Genomic DNA, 15,033 nt, shown 5'->3' with positions numbered 1-15,033 from the left:
GTTTCATTCAGACGTTCTCACAGCTCCTGTTTTGTTCAGTAGAGATCGGCAATTCCAGAGCTGAAATAATCCAAATGATTTTAGTGGTGTGTAGAGTTTAAAAACAGCAGAGCACTTCCTGTATTACCACATGAAATCACAAGGTGGAACAGAGTGTTCAGTTTGAGAGAAGAACTCCTAAAGCGTAAATATACAGATTTTGTGTTGAACATGTGAATGAAACAAAACACAAGCCCAGGTGTGTTTGTGATGAGGAAACGACATTAGAACACATCAGTAAATAGAGTAATAAGAGCTCTTCAAGTGTTAGTGAAAAGAGACTGGAGTAAAAGTATGTGGAGTAAAAGTATATGGAGTAAAAGTATGTGGAGTAAAAGTATATGGAGTAAAAGTATGTGGAGTAAAAGTATATGGAGTAAAAGTATGTGGAGTAAAAGTATGTGGAATAAAAGTATGTGGAGTAAAAGTATGTGGAGTAAAAGTATGTGGAGTAAAAGTATGTGGAGTAAAAGTAGTGGAGTAAAAGTATGTGGAGTCAAAGTATGTGGAGTAAAAGTAGTGGAGTAAAAGTATGTGGAGTAAAAGTATGTTGAGTAAAAGTATGTGGGGTAAAAGTATGTGGAGTAAAAGATAATGGAGTAAAAGTATGTGGAGTAGAAGTATGTGGAGTAAAAGTATGTGGAGTAGAAGTATGTGGAGTAAAAGTATGTGGAGTAAAAGTATGTGGAGTAAAAGTATGTGGAATAAAAGTATGTGGAATAAAAGTATGTGGAGTAAAAGTATGTGGAGTAAAAGTATGTGGAATAAAAGTATGTGGAATAAAAGTATGTGGAGTAAAAGTATGTGGAGTAAAAGTATGTGGAGTAAAAGTAGTGGAGTAAAAGTATGTGGAGTAAAAGTATGTGGAGTAAAAGTAGTGGAGTCAAAGTATGTGGAGTCAAAGTATGTGGAGTAAAAGTAGTGTAGTAAAAGTATGTGGAGTAAAAGTATGTTGAGTAAAAGTATGTGGGGTAAAAGTATGTGGAGTAAAAGATAATGGAGTAAAAGTATGTGGAGTAAAAGTATGTGGAATAAAAGTATGTGGAGTAAAAGTATGTGGAATAAAAGTATGTGGAGTAAAAGTATGTGGAGTAAAAGTATGTGGAGTAAAAGTATGTGGAATAAAAGTATGTGGAGTAAAAGTATGTGGAGTAAAAGTATGTGGAGTAAAAGTATGTGGAGTAAAAGTAGTGGAGTAAAAGTATGTTGAGTAAAAGTATGTGGAGTAAAAGTATGTGGAGTCAAAGTATGTGGAGTAAAAGTAGTGGAGTAAAAGTATGTGGAGTAAAAGTATGTTGAGTAAAAGTGTGTGGGGTAAAAGTATGTGGAGTAAAAGTATGTTGAGTAAAAGTGTGTGGGGTAAAAGTATGTGGAGTAAAAGATAATGGAGTAAAAGTATGTGGAGTAGAAGTATGTGGAGTAGAAGTATGTGGAGTAAAAGTATGTGAGTAGTGTCCTGCTCAGAGTTACAGCTGGTCATTAACCTAGAAAGCAGCAGTTTCATGGTTCAGGGGCTGGTCTCAGCTCAGTGAGAGGAAACAAAGGGTGTCGCAGCGTCCCATCTGAGAATGATCACAACCCTCCTCCCTTCTCCCTCTCTCCATCTCTCCTCTCCTTTTCTCCTCCTCTCTCTCTCCGTCCTCTCTTCTCCTCTCTCACCTTTCTCCTCCTCTTCTCTCTCCTCTCACTCCCCTCTTTCTCTCCTCCTCTCTCTTTCTCTCCTCCTCTCTCTCTCCTCCCTCCTCCTTTCTCCCTCACCCTTCCTCTCCTCCCCCCTCCACTCTTTTTCTCTCTCTCTCACCCCTCCTTCCTCCACCTCCCTCCTTCCACTCTCCTCACTTCTCCCTCCATCTCTTTTTCTCTCACCCCTTCTCTATCCTCCTGTCTGCTCCCTCTCGCTTTTCCCTCCTCCTCTCTTTTCTCTCTCCTCCCTCCTCCTCTCTTTCTCCTCCCTCTCTCGTCTCTCTGTTGTATTATAAAGCAGTTCATCTGATAATCATGAAGCGCTCTTGCGTGCTCCTTCTTATCATTAGGTGGCAGTAAAAGCCGGCGTTGTGTCCTCTACCTGAAAAGTGACAGAGTGCTTCTTTAATCTGGCAATCCCCCGTTTCTCCTGTCTGTATCCTGAGTCATGAGCCAGTTTGATTTATGATGTCAGTGTTGTGTATCTTTTGAGCCGTGAGTAAACGACAGAAGCAGGATGTGTGCTCAGGGACTATACCTGGAAAACTGGACCAAGTCGTGGCAGGATCTTCTGGATCTCTGGAAGTTTTTTTGCATGTCCGTGTTTTTACTGTGCTTAGAACAGCTTTAAACTTGTGTGTCAGTCTGGGTTTGTACAGAAAACCTCATGGACCTTAGTGAGTGGGATTCAGTATTGATTTGATGTAGATTTAAGTTAAAAGTGCATCGTGTAACTTTGCTGGTGGAGGGTTCCTCACCTGCTTTTCTCTACGTCTGGAATTTTTCACAGTATGACAGAGCCCCAACCAGAAAGTTACACAGTGCACCTTTAAGTCAGTAAAAATATTTGTATTTTTCATGCTTGTTTCATTTCCCTTGTATTCACTCCTCCTCCCTGTGTCCCGCGCTCTCTTCTGGGCAGGGCTGTTGTGCTGAGGTGTGGGGTGACACAACAGAGTCCTGATTAGAAAAACCTGGTCTTAGTCCGGCCCCGTCGTCATGGTAACGGGTCCCAGGGGCGTCCCACAGAGGGGCAGGAAAGTGAAGCTTGATTAGGCCTTTGACAGATGACAGCAGCAGCAGGAGGGCCCTTTATACCTGTGTATGTGTACTCTGAAGGACATAAAGAAATACTGTTTAGGACACTTTATATTTGTGTATGTGTACTCTGAAGGACATAAAGAAATACTGTTTAGGACACTTTATATTTGTGTATGTGTACTCTGAAGGACACTAAGGAATACTGTTCTAGGGCCCCAAATATATCTATGTACATGTACTTTGAAGGACACTGAGAAATACTGTTCTTGGACCTTTTATATTTGTGTATGTGTACTCTGAAGGACACTGAGAAATACTGTTATATTAACCTGCTCTACATGATCCTGGGGTTTCATTTCATTATTTTGTCTCAGGTCCAAGTTCGAACCTATAACTGCTAGCCTTATGAGCTTCATGTGACTGGAGCTGAACGCTGTGGATGACGTCACTCTCTTAGTCCACTTCTCTGTACAGTCTGTGGTCAGTCTGCTGCTGGGTGAACCCTGGTGACTCCTGGAGGAATCCCTCACAGCCCCATCAAACAGCAGGACTCAAAGAGGACCAGCCTGGACTCATGGGTCTCTGTAAAGATGCCTCTCTCTCCCTCTACCTCTCCTCTTCCCTCTTCTCCATCCCTCACTCTCATGCCCTGTAAAGACACATAAGTCTTGCCCCCTCACTCCTCTGGGCTAATGCAGGACTTCTGTGTCTCTGCAGCGGACAATACCACTGTCTCTTTACCCAACGCAGACCTAGAGACAAAATGTAGCTTTGCAAGTTTATATGACACTATTATTATAGAGAGATTGTAAGGAGAAACAGTACAAAGATGATGTTGGAGAATGAGCTCTTCTGTCCCTCTATAGTCTGGTGCACAGGGTGAGTTGTTGTACAGTTGTAGGGAGTATTATCTGTCCCTCTATAGTGTGGTGCAGTGGGTGAGCAGGAGTTTGTCCAGTGTCCTCCAGTCCCTCACTGTGAGTGCATCAGTATCCTGGTTATGAGTCTTATCCTGGTTCTGAGAGTATTCTGGATATGGTGTTTCCATGCGCTCAGAGAAACCAGGACACTCATATCTCTGTGTACATGAGAGTATCCTGGATATTTAGACTGGTTGCTATGGTAACTATGGCACAGATATGGCAAGGAGCTAAACATGCAGCAACTTTACTGACTTAAGGCTTTTTAACAACAACAACAAAAATACATACATTCAAGTAAGAACAGAGTCAGTTTAGTTCAAGAGCAGCACAAACAGCCACAGAGCTGAGCGTGGGGTTAAAACGTGGCTGTATTAATCAGTTGACTACTTTATTTTGATTATAAGTATAAAATATTATAGATAATATATACTTGAAAAGTCCTCGTAGGAGTTTGAGACATTTTGGAAAAGTAACGGCTCCTACCATTTCGCACATGCTCAGTACAGCTCCAGCGTCTACATGCCCCAGTATCCTGAATACTATCAGAAAATCCCAGTGAGAGTATCCTGGTTTCTCACAACGAGGATACTGCATATCCATGAGACTGAAGTCAGGACACTGTGTCTACATGAACACTCACAAAATCAGGACACTCAAAAAACCTGATCATAACCAGGAGACGCGGGTGCATGTATACACCCTCTGTGACAAATGTCTCCAGCTTTACAGATCAGTTTGTCAGTCCACCCAGTGTCCCTTTTTCCTTCCACTGCAGTATTGTGATAAATCTGGCAGCACATTTGGCAATTTATCCCACAACAGTTAAACATGAGAAGCACAGGCAGAAAACACTGACAGACCCGACTGTTTCCTCTGAGAAGTTTTTAAAGGTGCATTCTGTAACTTTTTGGTTACCGGTGTTAGTTTCTATGGAGATGTTATTGCTCTGCCTAGAATGTTCCACAATATCACATTAGACAGCTCTACTTTACATTAATTCAGTTACAGGTGGTTTTATAGCCCAAAAATACCTAGATTCATTCATAATTTCCATAAACTAATATTTAGCTCCGCTGCGGTGGTCCCAGCAGCCCCACGATGCTGTTGTTAATCTGCTAAACACGCATTTCACGTCGCTGTTAATTGTCCACTATGTAATAAAGGAAAAATGCCATGGGAATCATCTGCTCACACCTCTCCCATTAACTTTAATGTAGGGACAGATGTTTGGAGGGATGGTGCTGGCAGTCCCAACGCCGCTGACGTGATCAGGGGCATAAAGAGCAGATGTGCACAGGCTACGTTAGCAATTTAGCATTCATCTGTGTTAGCGTTAGCATTAGTATAAGGCCTATAACGTACACTGTACAAGCAGGAGTGTGTACTGTACAGTGTACTGACATGTGCAGAGGGTGTGTCACTTACTGTGATACTGTGACCAGAATTTCAAAATCACAAAATGGGATATTCGGTTTGAAGTGGTTGGTAATAATAAAATTGTGAATCGGTGAGTAATTAAGGAGAACTGTTCTGCACTTGGACCATTCACGACTAATGTGAGTCAGTATAGTCACAATTTCTTTGTGTTTTAGTCATTTTTAAGCAGTTTTTCCGTATTTTACTTCAACAAATGTCAATGTATGCCTCTTTTTTCTGTTGGCAGGGATTCAGATTGGTCAAAAATAGGGACACCTGGGACTTTTCTTGTATAAAACTGGGACAAATCACTGGTTTTGAATAAATCTGCTGGGACAAGGGACACGGTGCTCAAAACTGGGACTGTCCCAGGTAAATAGTCTCTATTCACACTTACATCACAAACCAGGAAGACGTTTGGAAACATGCAATGAAACTTCCGTAGTTCTCGATACTGGACTCAACCGACTGTGATCAAACCCACTGAAGTAAAAGTGATCAGTGGTAAAATGAAGACTGCAGACATATGTGCTGTTTGGAATCATCTCTTCTAATCACATGTACCAGTGCACTCAGAGTTGTGTCTCAGTGAAGAAATGATGAAAACTGAGCGATGGTTGGAACTGTTGATGAGCCGAACATAACAGAACACTACAATGACATGGAGATGAAGAAAACTGGAATATTTTCTCATATTTCCTACATTTTGTCAGATTTACTACCACAAACAGAGCCCAAAGGAAGTTGTCATCGCAGATGTCATCCAGACGTCTTCCTGGTTTGTGGTGTAAGCGTGAGTAGAGCGTACAGGGACGTCTGGTCACCTTAAACTTAGCATTTCTCTATATAACATGTCTGGAAGCAGGAGTGTGTGAAAGTTTGTGTGTAAGAGAGACTGTCGCGATGTGGACAGTCTATGTTAGTGTTCCTCAGTGTTAGAATTAACATGACTCTTCCTCTGTATAACACATCGAGCAGTGGCGTGTGAGGGGCTTTGGTGTATCCTGTGCATTCGAACTGTCACCTGCTGATACAGCGAGATACAGTGTTCTCTGAGCTGTTTGGGGCCTCTAAAAAGGATGGTGTTATGGATGAGTGGTGACCAGACATTCCTGTTAACCTGGGACAGTCCCACTTTTGAGCCGTGTGTCCCCTGTCCCTGTAGATTCATACAAAACCATTAATTTGTCACAGTTTTATAGAAGAAAAGCCCTCATGTCCCTATTTTTGACCAATTTGATCCCTGCCAACAGTAAAGAGAGGTTTAATAAAATAAAATATAGAAAACATGCTTCAAACACAAAGAAAATGTGAGTATACTGACACATGTTAGTTGTGAATGGGTCGAGTGTAGTGTAAATTACACACAATTATATATATATATATATATATATATATATATATATATATATATATATATATATATATATATATATATATATATATATATACACAGTGTTGGGAAGGTTACTTTTAAAATGTAATCCCCTACAGATTACAGATTACACACCCCAAAATGTAGTTTGTAACATAATCCATTAAATTACTTAAAGTGAGTAACGTAATCTGATTACTTTGGATTACTTGATATTGTCATGTTTTTTAAACGACATGAATGTAGCAACCACATCCTGAAAATTCTTGTTTGTTGTCTTCAAATTGTCTGAGCCCAAGTCTCCATGAATAAACAACTGTTTGCTGTAGAGAAACAAAGACCACGACATCTTAATATAAGAGGTTTTGTCTGTTAAAAGACAGTAACAAGATCAGCCTTTCCTTCACCAGATAAAAAAATATTATTGATAGAGAAATTATTTTTTATATGAGATCACCTTAAATTATGTCAACCTACTGTTAGGTGTCATGTTGTTTAGACCTGGTTTAGTCCTGGTTTAGTCCTGATTTTTAGACCTGTTTAACTCCTGATTTTAGACCTGGTTTAGACCAGGTCTAGACCAGGTCTAGACCAGGTCTTTAGTTCTGGTTTAGTCGTGGTTTAGTCCTAGTTTAAACCTGGTTCAGTCCTGCTTTAGTCCTGGTTTAGTCCTGGGTTAGTCCTGGTTTTAGTCCTGGTGTTAGTTCTAGTTTAGAGGCGCACAGGAGGAAGCGCGGTTTACGCGAGAAAACACGTTCCACACGAGGCGCACGAGACGGCGGTGTCCGCGCTGTAACTACAGAAGGAGACGTGGTCCGCGGGTTCTCAGGTTGATGACGATGATGAAGGTGTGTGTTTGTGTGTTTGTGTGTGTGTCCCCTCATGTCGCAGGTCACTATATGACAGTAGTGCAGATATTATGAGTCTATGCAGGTTGTTTTCACCAGTGCCAGTAGCTCCGGTTTCACATTTAAGTTGTAGGCGATTTTTTATTAGTTTTTTTTATATATATATCTCACATCGGGAGAAAAATTTCCAAGACACAAATGCGTTTTTACCAATGCACTGCTGCTTCCACTGTGCGACTGACACCGCCAACTTTAACATGACGTTTCCATCGCTCTTATTGCGCGCGTTCTGTTTGGGCTTCAGGGAATGAGTGAAATTACCGAAATAAAAAAATAAATAAATGGGATGTAGCACAAAATGTGAAAACAGGAAAATACCGCCTTGTAATCCACTTATTTCAGCAAAGTAACTGTAATCCAATTACCACTCATTGAAACAGTAACTGTAACGGAATACAGTTACTCATAATTTGTACTCTGATTACGTAACGGCAGTACATGTAATCCGTTACTCCCCAACACTGTGTGTATATATATATATATATATATATATATATATATATATATATATATATATATATATATATATATATATATATATATATATATATATATATATATACACACACACACACACACACACACACATACACACACCAACCACCACAAAGCAAGAGTGTCACAGTTTATGATTTTGAAAATCTGGTCACCTTATAGTAGTAAATAATGAGAATTGCAAAGAAGAAGTTCAGATTTATTATTTATTTATTTATTTTTCATTTTACAGAATTGAATATCTTCTTTGCTCTGGATCCTGGATGACTGAGGAATTACACAAACAATAATCAGAATAATGGATTCCATGTAAGATCCAGAGGTGGAGGAAGTACTGTTTTGTTAGCTAAAGGTGCAGTGTAACTTTTCTGGTGGAAGGTCTGTCTTCATAGAGTTTATGGAGTTATTGCTTTGTCTGGAATGTTTCACAGTATGGCATTAAACATTTCTATTTTCATGGAGACCAAACCAGACCAAAATACAGGTCAGATCTGTGGAGAGTTGACTCCGCTCACAGTCACAATGTCTGATTTTCTAGATATTTTTGACACATAAAACAAGCACAAGCATAGAAACAAGCACCCTCCACCAGAAAAGTTACACAATATACCATTAAGTGAAAGTACAGCTACCTAAGCAAAAAAACAAACAAACAAACAAACAAAAAACTCAAGTACACATGAAAAAAATCAAAAGTTAAGTAAAAGTACTAGTTTGAATATGTACTATGAGTATAAAGTAAAAGTATTTCATGCATATTTTGAGATATAATAAATGTATCAAATTTAATGATTTAAATATAAATTTGTGCTGAAATAATTGAATTTATCTGTTTGTTTTTTTGTTTTGTTTTTTCTAGCTTTGTATTTATATATTTTAGTTTGATCAAATTTCAAATGTGTTAAAAATAAACCTTCAGGCTTTTCAGCAGGTCTCAGACTATTTCAGTCCTGTTCAACAATGTGGAATAGAAAATACAGTTACCTGCTCTCAAAAAGAAGTAAAAGTAAAAAGTACAGGGTGTCCTAAAAAAGTGGATAATTTCACAGGCCAATCATTTAGTAATTTCTTGTTAAAATTAGTGCTGTCATGCGATAAAAAAAATTTAGAGATTAATTAATTATGATCTGTAATTAATTAATCTAATTAATCTCTTTTTAATCGCATCTAAAAATTGCTGAAAAAAGCCTTCAATTTGAGGTATTTTCATTTAAATTCATTATTACATTATTGTGGCAGATCAAAAGTGACTTTATAAAGTCATTTATTGTTTAACAAATCTCTCCAAATTGGCTGTTGAGCCCAAGTCTCCATGAATAAGAAACTGTTTGCTGTAAAGTAGCAAAGATGAGGAAATCTGAACATAATAACTTTTGTCTACTTAAAGACAATAAAAAGTCCAGTCTTTCCTTAACCATATTAAAAATATTATTGATAGAGAAATGCTTTATATATGAGATCACTGGTTTTAGTCCAGGTTTTAGTCCTGGTTTAGACCTGCTTTAGTCCTACTTTAGTCCTACTTTTTCCTAGTTTAGTCCTGGAATGGGTTAGTCCTGGTTTTAGTCCTGGTGTTAGTCCTGGTTTAGTCCTGGTTTAGACCTGGTTTTAGTTCTGGTTTTAGTTCTGGTTTAGTCCTGGTTTAGTCCTGGTTTAGTCCTGGTTTAGTCCTGGACTGGGTTAGTCCCTGTTTTAGTCTTGGTGTTAGTTCTGGTTTAGAGGCACACAGGAGGAAGCGCGGTTTACGCAGCGTACGCGAGAAAACGTAAGCGGCGCACGGGAGGACAGCGGTGTCCGCGCATTCTCAGGTTAATGACGATGATGAAGGTGTGTGTTTGTGTGTGTTTGTGTTTGTGTGTGTTTGTGTGTGTTTGTGTTTGTGTGTATTTGTGTTTGTGTGTGTTTGTGTTTGTGTGTGTGTGTGTTTGTGTGTGTGTTTGTGTGTGTGTTTGTGTGTGTGTGTGTTTGTGTGTGTTTGTGTATAGGACAGTAGTGCAGACATCATGAGCCTATGCAGGTTGTTTTCACCAGTGACATTTAAGTTGTAGGCGATTTTATATTTGTTATTTTCTTTTATATTTCACGTCGGGAGAAGAATTTCCAAGACACGAATGTGTTTTTACCTGTGCACTGCTGACTCTGTTCTACTGGCTCTTCCACCTCGTCCATTGTGCGACTGACGCTGCCAACGTTAACATGATGTTTACATCGCTCTTACTGCACGCGTTTTGTGTGGGTTTCCGGCAATAAGTGGAATTACCGAAATAAAAAAAGTTATGGTAATGGTAAATGGTCACATTTTTCTATAGCGCTTTTCCACCTTCAAGGCACTCAAAGCGCTATATGTTATAAATGTTTTTTTTTGTGTGTGTTGTTGTCCCAACAACACATAAAAACAGATTTTATAATAAAGCAACTCGCATACAGAAACAGTAAAGTTAGAGATTAAAAATGAGATTAACGCGATTAAAAAACATAACGCGCTAAATATGACTGTAATTAATTAATCGCAATTAACGCGATAATTTGACACCCCTAGTTAAAATAACCTACAATGTTCACATAATGTCTAGAAACAGATCAAGATTTTATATTGAATGTTTTATTTTTGTTCTGGTTTCAGGTTGAGTCGTTCACTCACAAAGAGAAAACATTTTGCATTTTGAAATCTACTCGCACACATATGTGATCCTTTAGCCCTGCAGCCTTCCTCTTTACATTTTTGGTACGAAGTCCAAATTTGCTTGCCATTTGGTGAAGTTTTTTTTTTTTCCCAAATTTTGCATTGAAGGCTGGACAGTCTTGGGTGAGTGTGTGCGAGCGGATTCCAAAACGCAAGACGACTTCTCTCTGTGAGTGCATAGCTCAACCTGAAAACAGAACAAAAATAAAACAGTCAATATGAAATCTTGATCTGTTTCTGTACATTCTGTGAAAAATTTAGCTTATTTCAACAAGAATTTCCAAAATTATTGGCCTGTGAAATGATGTCAAATTTTTTTGGGTCACCCTGTACTTTAAAACATACTCAAGTAAAGTACAGATACCTCAAATGTATACTTAACATTTAGTACTTAGTAGTACATTTACTTCAGGTAGGCTGATGCATTCTGGACAATCAAAGATACTTTGTACTGTCTTTATTGTCCTTATTGTACTGAGGTGACATTTAGGTCAAATAACAGGAAGTTTAATTCGTGGGAACATTTCATTCTTGTCCGTGAGGTGTCTGGGCTCCAGAGCATACACTTCTCCTGTACTTCGTGAAAAAACAACAACTCAAAACTCTGTCCATCTGAGGTGAGAGAAATTAGATTTTATTTGTAAATGATGTCTGACCAGTGAGCTCCTTCACTTCACATGCGTCACTGAAATGAATAAATCTGATTGGACGCTCATGTCTGACCGGGCTGGACGTGCGACGGAGGCAGTGGAGACCAGACTGAAATCAATCTGTATGAAAAAGATATAGAGAGAGATCAGGCTGGATTTGCCAGTTCCCGAAGAGTGTGATTCCTGAGGCTATCTGGAATTGAATTTGGGCACATTCTGAGCTGGAATCTTTTGATTAGAAATGTCATCCATAGTATTATTTGAGCCTCAACTAATATTTCCAATTAAATTGATTTTAAAGCTCTTACATTACACAAAATTAACTCTTGTGACTTTAAGTCATGTTCTAATGTTGTTCCCTCCTCAAAAACAGACTGGAGTTGTGTTTTGTTTCAATCACACATGTTTAAGAAACCTTTCATTATTAATCTGTCTACATCTCCAGAGCTCCAAACACTCTGTTTCACCTTGTGATGTCATGAAGTCTCAAGTTAACAGCTCCTCTTTTACCTTTAATTCAGTAGAGACTGAGCATTTCCAGGTCTGAAATGACCCAGATGATTCTAGTGAAGGTGTGTGGAGCTTAAAAACACAGTGGAGCACTTAATGCATTACCACATGACATCACAAGGTGGAACAGAGCATTTTCATTTGGAGAAAAGAACTAAATATGAAGAGTGTGTGCGTTAAACACATGTGAATGAAACAAAACACATCACCAGGTCTGTTTATGGTGAGGAAAACATTAGAACAGATCAGACAATGGTATAATATTCACCCTTTTAATGGCAATATTCCACAGTCTTCTTTTTTGATTTTAGAATTAAATTCAACGTTTCTAATATTCCAGGAGCAGTTGTAGATTTCCTTCTGTATTTCCATGTGCCATAAACACATAACTCTTAATCTCGCATGAAGCATTTACACGGTTTCAATGTTCTGCCTCATTTCTTACATTTGTAAAACTTTAACTCCTGTTGTTATGAGGCCAGACTTTAAAATTAGAGCACAACACAAGAAGAAAGAAGAGGATGTGCTTGTGCTTCTCAAACGGAGACAGGAAGGCAGCAGTTATGAAGTAGCTATTATGCATTTTAAAGTCTGTTTTTTTTCTGTCTTAAAAACGTGAAAAACAGTTTGCAGTGGTCCAAAGTTCTTCCTCACTTACCTTAAGCATTCAGAGCATCCTAACACGCACTTCCTGACAATAAAACACTTTATAATCAGATGAAGACAGGACACAGCTGACTTATTTTGACCTCAAGATCTGCTTGTATAATATCTGTTCTGGATCAAGACAAAATTAGCTTAAATACATGGGAAATTCAGATACAACACCTTTAATATAGAATAGATTTTTAAACGTTGTAGGCCTACTTTCTAAATTAGCTGTACTTTTACTCAAGGCTCATATTGTTCTGTGTTCTTCTGTATTTTATAAATTTCCCTCATCACAAACACACGTGGAGCTGTGTTTTGTTTCAGTCACACATGTTTAACACACAAAACTTGCATAATTAGGCTGAGTTCTTCTTCTTCTCAAACACAAAACACTCCACCTTCCACCTTGTGATGTCATGTGGTAATATATAGAAAGTATTGTGTTTTTAAACTCCACACACCTTCACTAATCAGTTGGATCATTTCAGCTCTGGAATTGCCAGTCTCTACAGAAATAAATATAAAAGGAGCTGTTCACTTGAAAACTACCCTTCATGACATCACAAGGTGGAACAGAGCATTCTGAGCTTAGACAAACATGTGTGAATGAAACAAAACACGATTCCAGCTCTGATTGTGATGAGAAAACTACATTATAACATAGATCAGAAAATAGTAAAGTATGAGCCCTTTAACATTTGAGAGAAGAACTTATTGTTTTGTATTTTTTTAATATTATTTGTGCTTTAAAGTCGTGAGTAATAAAGATCTATCTATTTATTGCTTTGTGCAGACTGACACTGAGCCAGTTCCCATCAGTTCTTCACAGTATAGTGTCTGATATCACAGAAATCTTGCTTTCTTTCTATTTTTAATGAAACCTTGTAAACACTGAGCCTCTCCTCTCACTGATAACCTGACCTGGATTCCCATGGTTCGTGCCTGTCTTTTATGAAGCCCTTAAAGACTATTTGTGCAGCGTTTTTTATGTTTTTTTGCGTTTGCTGAAATTAAAATTATGGCTCTAACATTAGCGCTGTAATTTAAGTTAATGACGTTTGGCAGAGGTTAAGAGACCCGGGTAAAACAGAGGAGGTCCTTCGGGGACACGCCCATTTTCTGGAAATGGAGCTAAAGCACTCATGTTTTCCACTCTTTCACTGCGCAGAGACTTTTAGTGGCTCTGTATAAATATGTGGCCCGCTGCCTTCACCAGAAAACATGGATCTTGTAAACGCTGTGATGATGTCAAAAGATGGTTTGTTTCTGTGTGACGTGTTAAGATTTGAGTTTATTTTTCAACTTTTTTTCAAATTTTGGTGGGTTTCAGATGATGTCACAGCATTCTATGGGTCAATATTATATTACACAGATAATTTTATATTATTACAATACAGATATGTATTGTAATACAGTGAGTTCTTGGGTCTAGTCACTAATAGAAGTGATCAGGTTGAATATTTGTGAATTTACTTTGTGGAGATTTCATGGCAAAGTTCAGTGTGATCAATAGAGAAAATCTGTCTCTTGTAATTCAGTCTTGTGTCCTCTGTTGGCCAATCACAGCCAACAACTTTACACTGTTGTCAGTCAAGAACAAGAGCAACCATTGGCTTTGAATTTCTTCAGTGCAGAGAACATCAGAGGAGAACATTGTGTCAGATGTCAGAGGTGACTGGCCTGGGGCTGATCAGCACCGGGATGGGGGGCTGCTGGGAATCCCTGCTGTCTGGGCCTTTGTGTGTGAAGTTTGCATGTTCTCCCTGTGTGTGTCTGTGGAGTTTGCATGTTCCCTCTGTGTCTGTGAGTTTCCTCTGGGGACTCTGGTTTCCTTCATCAACTCAAAACATGCACAATAGCTCTTATTTCTTATTTGTAAAGGGACAGCTCGTATTAATGAACAGTTCAAATGTAAACATGTAAAAATGATTGCCGACGTGGCTCATTTCTATCTTCAGTAGGTTGATGTCAAAGCACAGGAGAAAGTACAGCAACAATCACACAAAAGGCCATATCACCAGCACACTCACTGTACACATAATGTACATACAATTCATACAATTCATTTGAAGTTTGACGTTAAAATTTAAACCAACAGCCCCTCAATATCAAGATCAGGTCCTCCAGTTAAGGCCCAGAAAAAAATCATCTTTTAGATTTTAACATTTCTCTCTACATGTAAAGCTGCACTGTGTAACTTTTTGGTTGGGGGTCCATCACCTGCTTGTTTCTATGGAGATGTCATTGCTCTTCCTGTAATGTTCCACAGTGTGACATTAAACAGATCTACTTTACATTTATTCAATTACATGTAGCTTTAAAGATCTGACCTGTAACTTGGTCTGGTTTCTCCAACAGAAAGGTTTAATGTCATACTGTGAAACATTCCAGACAAAACAATAATATCTCCATGGAGAATTTGACAGACCCTCCACCAGAAATGTGCACAGTGCACCTTTAAAGCTATGACTCTCATTGTTTAGTGGCTCCTCATATTGACTAAATCCCATTTTGCACAAATGTTTTTATCTTGCCAGGCTGCACTGTCCACGCATGAGACCTTCTATTACATCATTTGTCATTTACACACCTTTTGGAGCTCCAAAATGACCATAAAGTCCTGGATCCAATCTTCTCCAGACCACTACGTCAGTGTCCT

At 38.7% G+C, this 15,033-nt stretch overlaps 1 protein-coding gene across 1 annotated transcript in view; it reads left to right on the top strand.

Moving 5' to 3' along the window:
* Window positions 1-15,033, top strand: part of slc25a21 (solute carrier family 25 member 21) — a 93,235-nt gene that overhangs the window by 17,116 nt on the left and 61,086 nt on the right. The window lies entirely within an intron of this gene.

The sequence above is a fragment of the Boleophthalmus pectinirostris genome, unplaced genomic scaffold, assembly GCF_026225935.1.
Source record: "Boleophthalmus pectinirostris isolate CB_2022bp ecotype Guang Dong unplaced genomic scaffold, ASM2622593v1 HiC_scaffold_10, whole genome shotgun sequence".
Lineage (NCBI taxonomy): Eukaryota > Metazoa > Chordata > Actinopteri > Gobiiformes > Gobiidae > Boleophthalmus > Boleophthalmus pectinirostris.
Note: the sequence above shows the minus strand (reverse complement) of the source record. Positions and strands in the feature narration are given on the sequence as shown.